An 11,449-nucleotide genomic window follows, 5' to 3' on the forward strand; every position below is an offset into this window, starting at 1 on the left:
GGCTGGATCCAGATTTTATCAGTACTGGGAAATAATGTCTGGAAAAAAAAAAAACCTCATCATCACAAGTTTCTGGGCATGTTCATAAACAAACAGATTCTTTCAAAGATTCGTTGTTATTTTTATTTAATAAATAAATAGAAGAATGGACCAAAAAAGATTGAATTCACTTCAAGTTCCTCACGTGATGCTGTTCCGTGATTTTCTGGCATTTATATGCAGAAGAGGGCAACATGAAAGGGATTGTTCCGCGAAGGCTATAACTCCGGAAAACGTGAACCAAAAAAAAATGTCAGCAAGGTGTGGCATAAAGGCAGGGAGACATCATACACAACTATCGACACAAAAGGCACTGAACTGCAGTGTGCTTCGGCAACTGATATGGTAAGATGCCCGTACGTGGATTGGAAATTAATTACTAGCCTCCTTCACTTTCAAATTCATCTCAAATATCTCCGACCTAAAATTATACTGATTCTTCTTCTTCCTCCTCCTCTTCAGATAGTTGAAGAGCGTTCGTTCCTTCACATGCCCAATCTGCCATCACCAGCGTAGAATTCTGAACTTTTTTAGGGGGAAAAAAACTTATTTTGGACAAATTTTTATTACTATGAATAATTTTAATTTAGATTTTTGATTTTTTTTAATTAATTATAAAACTTGTTTCTGAACATTTCTATACTTTGAATGATTTGAATAATTATGTCTTGTTTAAAGTAATTTTTTTTTGGCTGAAATTGATATTTTTTTATACTGAGCTATCAAAACAAATATACTATTCCAATGAAATATTCTTTCACGTGCAGATTACATTATTTTTTATGCTAAGCTTCTTTTTTTTTTTTTTTTGACCAGCATGGTGCTAAACTACATGTGAAAGATATATACAAAACTATCATGACCGTTAAATCAATTAACACAAACCATTTAACAAACAACTTTGACACGTTGCACAACGTTTTTGCTTCTAATAACCCCATTTGCAACTATGCGGTTGCACCTTCGCCGTTTTATGCGGGTCTTCTAGACGATCCACAAAGGTTGCATCTCATAGGTGTTGGGGCTTGCCCTTCTCCCAGTTGCATCGTCTGCTAGGAGTGCAAGCGTTATGCAAATGATGACATATAATTCTGCACCATCTCCTTAAGTGTCATGTTCGGCAAATGATCGTGTTGGTTGAGAGATCAAGCCATATATGTCATGATTATCTAATTTATCTAATTTTATTAATCTAATCAAATCAAGTACTCCTCCAGTCCTTAATATAGAACTCAATTGTTGAGTTGGTTTTGGTCCTAAATATAAGACCTATTTATCATATTTATCAATTTTCTCTAAATTACCTATTCCCTCAACCATAATCAAGTAAAAGAATGAGAGAGGTATTAAGAAAGATGATCATGGCGTTTTAGGAAAAATATGTCACATTTCTTATAATTAACTAACTTACCTAACTTTCTTAATCTAATTAAATTAGTTAAATGTGTTTTATATTAAGGATCGGAAGAGTAAATAACTTTTACATTGCAAATTAAAATACTACTCCTCCGGTCCTAATTATAAGACCCAATTGACTTATTTGAGGAGATTAAGGAAGTAAGTTAAGTTGGTTATTTATAATAAATAAGTGTTGTCATTCCTAAAATATCCTTGCTAATTAGGTATATTGGCTAAAACTATCATTATTAGAAGGATTATCTTGAAAAAAAATACATAAATATAAGAGACAAAATGGATTGGGGTCTTATAATTAGGACAAAATAAAAAGTCAAATGGGATCTTATAATAAGGACCGGAGGAGTATTTTCAGTCCAACAAAAAGAATATTTGCAAATATTCGGCTTCTCAGTGTCATCTAAGTTGAATCATTCAGTGATAGCAGTGATTAATTCCATCGCAGCATGAACTTTTTAAAAACGCTATAATACTGGCCACAGGATCCTTTCCATATACACTGTTAGGAATTGAATCCCATACTAGATGGTTCATAGTATGATTTCATTGCATAGAGTGTGCGGATGCTTGCGAACACGTGTTATCTTAACCAGGATGGGTCTGTCTATTGTAGTGATAATAAATAACTGAGTCAAATTATTGATCGCATTACGTTCACCTACATTATAAATTCATGCGGCACATTATTACTTTGTGGATGGATTTTCTTTTTAGTGGAGATGGCTTTTTTTTTTACTATACTACTTTGTTTCTTAATATAAGAACTAATCGACTAATTTAAATAGATTAAAAAAATTAATTAAATTAGTTATTTATAATAAATAGGTGTTGTCTTTTCTAAAATATCATTACTAATCAAACATATTAACTAGAATTACTGTTATTACATGGACTGTTTTAAAAAAATATAACAAATAAAATAAATTAAAATTTTATACTTACGGTCAAAATAAAAATTTAATATGACTACATGACAGAACAAAGCCTTCTCACTGTGTTGAAGACATGCAGCCCTTTTTTTATTTTAGAAACCCGTGCAATATATATTCATTTTTTTAAAAATCCCGTTTACTGAGTCAAACTTTTACTTTTATTTCATTTTTGTGAAAAATATTTTTAAACGCAGGCTTCTTTCTTTCTTTCTTTTTTGGGCCAGATCTAGGCTTCTTTCTCAGGCAAAGAACTTTGTTGAGCTTCAATTAATAATTACTCCATCCGTACCCCCCTTATTTTTATATACTCATAAACAAATACTGTTTCACGAAAGCGGTTGTAATCCATAAATACATTATCTTTTATTTAATGATGCTAACTTAATGACGGTAAAAAAGAATGTTTTTAAGAAATAGTTAATTGATTATCTATTTTCATATAATCATCTTGATATTTAATATAATTATTTATTTACTTTCTCAACTGTTTTTTGTCGTCTTTCAAACGGGCATGGAATATGGATGGAGTGGAAAAGGGCGCCAATTCATAAATGTTGTTATGCGGCAATGCAGGAGAGGTGAGGGGTGGTTTGGCTGTGTTGGTTTGGTATGCTGTGGGCTTCTAAAGCTGCTTTTATCTCAGCGACCTCAAATTTGAAGGCTGGGAAGCAGAGCGACGAAGCTGGTCACGCATGCCGAGGTAACTACCGTATGGTTCAGACTATCTCTCTCTCTCTATTTTCACTGTCACTGAAAGCTACTGTTAATCAATCATCTTTGCGGCGACGACGCACTCTCGATCGCCATTAATATTATCGCAGAATAGTCTCTACACCTAACCTAATGCTGCTGTTTCTTCTGCTAATCACTACCTCACTTCAGCTTCCTCAAATCAAAACACAACGAAATTTGCCGCTCCTTGTGATCATTTATGGCGCATTCCTCCGAAAACAGATTTCGTTCCCTTAATTTCCTTTGATCGATCCTTTTCCATTTTCTGCGGAATCTTGTTATACCTCTCTAACCAAAAATGATTCTCTTCCTTGCGAGGCATGAACTGATTATTAAATTATGCGTTTAATCATGTAATTTATTTACATTTAATCGTCTGGTTGTTCAACATATTAAATAGCAAATGTGGCGACGAGGTTCATTCATTGTTTCCTTTCTTTATGCCCGTTGCTTCCAACCGCAACTGCTCGACGTTTTCTCTCGACTCATCTGCTCCTTTTTTTTTTTTCTCGGTTGTGCGGAGTTGGCAGCAACGTGCGACGAGCGGAGAGAAATCGTCCAAAGCCTCTCAGGTCAGTTCTTAACGATCTATCTGTAAAAAATTAACATAATGCTTAAGTATAACTAGTGATTTGGGAAGAGCAAACACTTGCTTCTTGGCAATTTCCTTTTTGTGATTTAATTTTATTGCTAGCCGGCAAGTACGCGAACATACTGGATGTTTTCTTTCCCCCGGTTCTGGTTCTGATCCAGGGGTAAGAAATAAACTTGAAACACTTAGCGATAGCTTTCTTCTCCGACTGGAGCAGAATTAGTTGGTATAAGTGATCTGTAGCAGAGTTTTAACTGATGCTGCTTATCATCTGACTGATTAATTCGAACTGGAAGGATAGAATTTGCCTTGAAAAGAAACTCCATGCCCGTGCGCGGAATATCTATCAACAGATCAGGATCACTTTCATATTTATAAAGTCATTTTTGTGGTGCATATTATGAAAAATTTTCAAAAATATTCAGGCTGCTAATTCCCTTTACCTTTTCACCTTGATTTTCATTAAAAATATAAATCGTCGAAAAATTTTAAAATTTGAAACGGTTGTAATTTTAATGGACAAAAAGCTTAAGGAAATTTTTTGGATAGTGATAAGCATGAAATGATGAGAAAGAGGAAAAGATGGGTGAAGGCTACAAAGAATTTGTATTTGTAATTTATTGGTTATTGATATAATGATTTCCAATTCATGTAACCTATGAGTTTTATGATATGAAGGGTAATTTATTTACTTAAAATTAATCTCCCTTTCGAATTTTTAAAACTGTATAATTTATAGAAAAGTTTTTTTTATCAGAGATGTTTTTAATGAATCAAAGTATTCCATCCAAAATAAAATAAAATGGGATATGCATTATAACTATGTTATAACTACATTAATAACAATAATTAGTTCTATGGTATACGCACACATTATATTTTCAATTAATTAAACCTACATCAAATTAATCATCAGAGTGCTTATATGTTAGAGTTAGAATTATATAAGAAAATAAAAAAAATTAAAATTACCCTTTTGAATATGATCTGAATTAATTTTCTGAATATGGGTGCCTTTTTGCCATTTTTGACTGCTTTAAAGAAATTGCCGAATTGCCGGATAACCTTTGTGGCAATATGGCTGTAGCCTGGAGGCCCGAGGAATGTGGATCCAAAGAAATGGGCATATCGCTGGATAACCATTGTGCTGCCCCTACCTGTAAGATTAGTTCTTGCAGATTTTCCGGCCTGATTTTATCCCGATATCATCATCACCTCGATCGGACTTTTTTTTTCAAAACATAAAAAACATTTTTATTTATAAAATTACTGTCTTATGTCCTTATCATAAAAATTAAATAACTAATCTATAAGTATTAAAAAAATTAATTGAATTAGTTATTTATAGCAAATTTATTTTGAATTTCTTAAACAATCCTTCTAATCACATGCATTGTACACACCTTTTGATTAATAGTTGTTTTAATATGTGTAATCAATATAAATATTTTGGGTAAAAAAATTATAAATTTAGGAGGAAGAGTAGATTGTGATCTGATAAATTAAAATAAACTCTTTATCTAGTCATATATTTAGGACTGGGAGGTAATATCATCTTACATTTACTTTTGACCCAAATTTAATTTCTTGCTAATGGCAAATGATTTCAACATTATTAACACGCTGTATGCAATATGCTGTCCTCCCTTTCTGGAGTTCTGGTTTGTTTGGATATTTTAATATTCATATTTGCCTTTTTATCAAAAAAATATTCATATTTTCCTATTATTTATACACTCTTTAGGTTTTATTTAATGGCATCGAATTACACCTGTCTCAGCCAACACTTCAAAAATGATTTTTATTTTTTAAATTGTATTTTTTTAATTATCATATTTTTAAATAAGATTAAACGATAAATTTACCCAATTTATATTTTTAAGTTAATATTTATTTTATTCTTTTTATCTTGAAAATACCTATTGTATTCTTATTTCATCTATGAAAATAATCTTTTATGATATATATATTTGAGTATTATTAGATCTCAAATGAAAAATAACTTTCCTATAATAGCAACTAAATGAAATTAAAACCTTATTTTTTTTATTTATTTACCTTCATAAGTTGTAATTTAACAAATTAATTAAAAGTTTGATCAACATTACTTAATAATCGGTGAAATAACAACTTAATTTTATTTATTTGCAAAAGCTTCTAAAAATTATGTTGTTCATGTGTTCTAGCATGAAATCAAATTCTATAAATATATTGCCCCCGAAAATAGTTGATGTTCACGACGAGGAAATGTAATAACTCTGTAACTTGTGCAATTATTTTTCTTGCCCTAATAATAATGGTGTTGAGGCCATCCCAAAAGTTGGGGTCGTTTTCTTATCTGTGAGGTGTGAGTGTGAGGACTGCACTGCCTCTTCGACAGCTACACCACACCACGGCCACTATGCACCAGCGGTCCCATCAGTCAAAACCAACCCTTTCCCCACTTTCCCTCTCCTCCCTTTAGGGTTTCTCCTCTGCGCACCGCCGTTCATCATCTTTCCGTCCTATTCCTAGGGCTTCTTCTTTCTTCACCGTACCCGGAAGCTACTTAGATCTCTGTATTTTATGATTTCCCTATGCATCTGATTTCTAGATCTGCTTTATTATCATCCCCTCTTTCTTTAGGTTTTTTTTTTGTCCTGCAATTCTTTTTCTTTTGATTTTCTCCAAATCTGAGTTTATGGAAACCCTGAAAACAGGTCCAAGGGTTTGATCTCATCGTATAGTTTTTGAAACTGAGTGGTGAAACAGAAACTTCGCTACTCTAGAGGTTTATCCACTACGGTATGTTCTGCCCCATTCAGTGATTCTTCTTAAGATTAGATCAAGAGCTCGAAAACAGTACACTCCTATATGCTAAGGTTGCATACCATACCAGATTGAATTATCTGGAGTTTCCATCATTAGGAATGTTATTTAATGTATTTTATGTACCAATTTCTGCTGTTACAAGGGCTTTATCTTATCTGGCCGAAACAGGCTGGATTCGCGGTTCTCTGTGGTCTAGCTAGGGTATTCTAGGAGTACCATTCTTGTTCCAGATTTTTCTTCTCTTCTCTTTTGATAAAAATTATTTTCTTTTTTGGTTTTAAATATATATGTAGTGGATGAGATGATAATGTGAGTGTAATTTCTGAGTGGGGGAAGGGGGCGTAGGTTTTCAGAACCAGAAGTATCTTTTCAGGGGGCATATTTTGCTCATCTGAATATCTGACCATGTATTTAGGGTTCTTATTTTGAAAGCTGGATTGCTAATTTTCTGAGACCCTGGTACATACACGTTTTTTTTAGAGCTTTAAAAGCAGTTCTCCTTTAGGTCGCTTTCCAGGAGTCTGCTAGCACTGCATCGACGTTAAAGATTCCCGTGAAGAGGGGGAGAAAGAAGGAATCAAAGTAGCGTCCGTTGCGAAACTGATACTCGGAAACTCCTCTTTATTAAAAACTTCCAAAGATTCTTTTGCAGTCCTCTTTGTTTGCCGAGTGAGAGTTTGGCGGCGATAAATTCTAAGCACACACAACAACAATAATAACAACAATAACAGTAGTAATAGTAACAGTTATAGTAATAATCTTGTGCTTTACCACAGTTTCTCCGATTAGTGTTTACAGCTAAATGTGGGCTCCATGGACTATTGATTTGATGTCATTTATAAGTAACATGATTACTGTAAAATTTCTGAAAATACAACGACCTAAAAATTTTGAATCTTCAAATATATTTGGGTATTGGTTTCATAAGGATAATAGTCAGTGATGAGTACTGGAATTAATTCGTAATGCTTTCTGTAAGGGGCTATAACTGCACCATAGTTTGTTGTGATACGCGTTAAGTAAACAGTATTTCACCGATAATAAGTTGTCATAACACTCTCAAGGAGATGATGTTGCTCTTAGTGGTTCTGATTATTTATAATTTCCATTTCCCTCGTCAAGAGATCACGAGAAACGGAAAGAACAGCAGGGCAGCCGTTCATCTGCACGCACTTCAACAAACATGGCATATGCCGTTTGAGCTGTGTCATATATAAGTAGATAATTGACTGATTCACCTTACACCTGACATAAATATTCTTTCATCTCATGCAACCCCAAAAATGAAAGATTTATTTTTTTCCTTTTAAAAAACAAATAACCACACTTGGAATGACTAGCATTCTTTCGGTATGCATTCTAAAACTCTCGACTTTACTGTCTTGTCATGAATTATCAGTGCGCATTCTTCGGCTAATACATTTCTCCTATATTGCTGCCGTCCAAAAACCAACATGGTTCAAGCTTTTTGCTATTGTTTTTCTTGAAGGGATAAAATAAAACTGCAAATTGACTCTTAACCGTAATAAATCTTTTTTTACTTCTTTTCAATTGATAAAAAGCACTTTGCTCTAATTAACTTTTGAACTGGTATTTATGGCTACGCCCACAAATTAAAGGCCAAAGCCAGACGTATTAATTAACACTTTATGTGAAATCCTATCATAAACCCTTTTTATTTTTTTGGTGGGGTGGGGGGGGGGCTAAACTTTCCCCGAGTGGGATTGAACCCACTGCCACGTTGACACAAGTGGATAACTTTGCGACTCAGGTTATGCATCAAGCACAATACTTCAAGCTCCACAGAGCAGACTTTAGAGCACTCTAGAGTCAGACTCTCATAAGATGTCTTGGATTACTTTAATCGCAAAGTAATTAGAGATTTTTTTTTATCACTATTGATCCTTTCGGAAATCCTTTATTTAAACAATAATCTGGCTCTACAGACATAGACAACCCCCAATCAAGTAAACTTTAAAACTACCCGTTATATGCCTCCACCCATACCTACTGACTAGCCTAATTCTTTCTTTTTCTTGGGACCAGAATACACTTGATATTTTATACTTCAACTACTGTACAACTGAATATTGAATTTATACACACACGCACATCTGTTCACGCACTTTAACGAGTTGTCTTCTGTGATTCAGAAAAATTTCAAGAGGAGGTCGAAAGGAAGACGAAACTGACGTGAGGGTGGAGGACAGTGCAACTTGTCGGAGAGACATTTTCTACAAACAACTACACGTGTTTCTAAGTACCGTGAGTCTACTTTTCCCTTCATTTCCTAAGTACCGAACCAGTTTAAACCAACTTTCTCCCTTAATATAATTGGTTTTTCAGATTTCTGCTATAGTCTTGTTTTACCTTTCGTACAATTAATTAAAATCACACATTACCATAGCATTGAATCAAGCAAGCAAGCACGATCAGCTTAACATGTTGAGGCGCAGAAATGATCCTATTTGTTCAGTCTTCTTTGTCTTTATCTTGATTTAGAAGTAATATGAGGCTCTTACAGTACCAAATAGTGAGTTCTAGACCTTACGTTGGCCGTAGTGGTCATCATATACTTGGTGGACATAGTTTGTCAGCATCACATTGAAGAGGTCCTATCTTAGAATGCATGCGTTACCTCTCTTTTATGACAATATGAAGGATTTTTGTTTGCAACATGGAATGGTCAGCTATTTTGTTTATATGATCGTTTTCTAAGGTTTTGATGAAAGAAAACTTCTGATAATTAACTAGAGGGAGAATTGCTCTGTAATGACAAGATATAGCCAATGCATGACATTTGAGTACTTATACTAGTTGAAAGTTTTTGGTTTCCCGCCAAAATACTCGTTGAAAGTTGAATGTGAGAAATTCTCCGCTAAATGTCTCAAGGTGTATAGTTAACTTTGTAGGAGGTTGTTCTAACTCAGTAGCTCTAACATTTGGTTTGATACGATTCGATTTTATAACTCATATTCTATATTTGATATGGTATATATGAAGGGATGGGTATATTTTATATTTGGTTGCCAGAAAAAATATATAGGAAAAAAAGAGCTAAAATAAAAACGACACCTTAGCTTGGGAAAGCAAAGGATGATAAAGTAATATACTTTTCCCAATATTATCTCCGATTCTTAATATAAAAACTATTTTAACTTTTAATTTGGTCTTAAATATAAGACCTCAATCCACTTTGTTTTTCATATTTATCTATTTTTTTTTCAAAATAGTTCTTATAGTAGTTGCACATATTAAATGTTTCATCAAATAGTAATTTTAGCTAATTTACATGATTAACAAAAATATTTTAAGAAAGATAATATCTATTTATTGCAAATATCTAACTTAACTAATTTTCTTAATTTTTTTTTAAATTAGTTAACTAGATCTTATATTAAGGACCGGTTGCACCAAAAAGAAGCACAGACTACCTATCCCTAGTTAATTCTAGGCTCTGCTATAAGCTTAATTAAGCATGACTGCTTGATGAGCGCTCATAAAATAACATCCAGAGCTTCCTTAAATTAAAGCAGCTTTCCACCAAACGATTGGAATCCTTGCTTTGTCTCTAAACCAATTTTATTAACCGAGGGAATATCTTTTCCTTTCCTTTGCAATTTCTTTATAGTTCTATAACCTAATTAATTCAGGATAATTTGCGTATCATTTACTCATTTAATATTTATTTCATAATTTTATCACAAAAATAAAATAAGCTTTATGATTAGTCATATCCGATGCTCGAAAAAAATAAAATTGGCCAGTACTAATATGCCCAAAAGCTTCATCAGAATGGAAAAATTTATCTTACCAAGTAATGCATCCCATAGCTATTAAAACTATTTGCTTTGTTTATAAACTTCTTCGTTATTCCTTCTATTAATAAAAATTTGTCTTTCGAGCTTTTCAGTACAGAAAAAGAGTATTTAAGTTGGTTTATAGTCCCTGCAACTCATAAAAAGTGTTAACTTGGATGTTTTTTTTTTTTCTTTTGTGAATTTTTAAAAATACTTGTCTGTTTTGGTATTTCAACGTGCCTAGGCATTTAAAATGCCGTCTTTGCTAATATTAAATCCAAAGTTTTGATCACATGCAAATTTTTTTAATGTAGTTAGGGAAAATATGGCAGAGCGATTGTATAAATTTCACTGCTCCTTCATGCATAAACAACTCGATGAGTTTTATTTAGCATTTACTCATCATATTCAATGTTTTCAAGTATACTTTTTCATTGAAACTTCATGGATACTGTCTGAGAAGATAATTATAAAAAGATTATTTCGAACCAATGAAGAGAAATATTATATGAATAAAGAAGGCATGTTGGCTCCAAAGCTCATACATGCATGCGGCAAATAAAAATTATCTTGATGTAGGAATCTTTATTCTATGGGGAAGAAGTGTTCTCATTAGAGACCTGCTGTCTGCGTCTTTTCTCATGAAAGACATGCTCAGCATCTATATTCTTTATTGTAGCTAAGAATTAGAAGTGGATCTTTAGGAGTGTAAATAATTGATGGACTAGCTAAGCAAATGCTAACCCATCCCAAGAAAAAACTAGGAAGACCTTCACATGTTCGTCACAATCCTACAGATAGGTAAGTCTGCATTAGACTTCAGTTTATATAACAAGGACACTACCTTTACAAGGTGTAAACTGTGAGGAAATAAGATTTATTATAAAAAAGCCTAGCGAATAAGTAAACTGTTTCATTCTAGAAATTTAGTCTGGAAGGGGAGGGATGAGTATTTCCTAGAATCTAAATGAAGTTTTGCAACCAAATGTTTACACCTTGATGATATGAACTGATACCCTTCCTACTAAGTTGTTCTTAACAACCCTATAATCCATTGCTCTAGTCTAAACACATCCTTTTTTTTCCACTGGAACTTTTGGTTCCTCCAACGCTCATGGGTTTAATAA

The sequence above is a fragment of the Neltuma alba genome, unplaced genomic scaffold (genome assembly GCF_004799145.2).
Source record: "Neltuma alba isolate B1F8T4 unplaced genomic scaffold, ASM479914v2 tig00011424_pilon, whole genome shotgun sequence".
Taxonomy (NCBI): Eukaryota; Viridiplantae; Streptophyta; class Magnoliopsida; order Fabales; family Fabaceae; genus Neltuma; species Neltuma alba.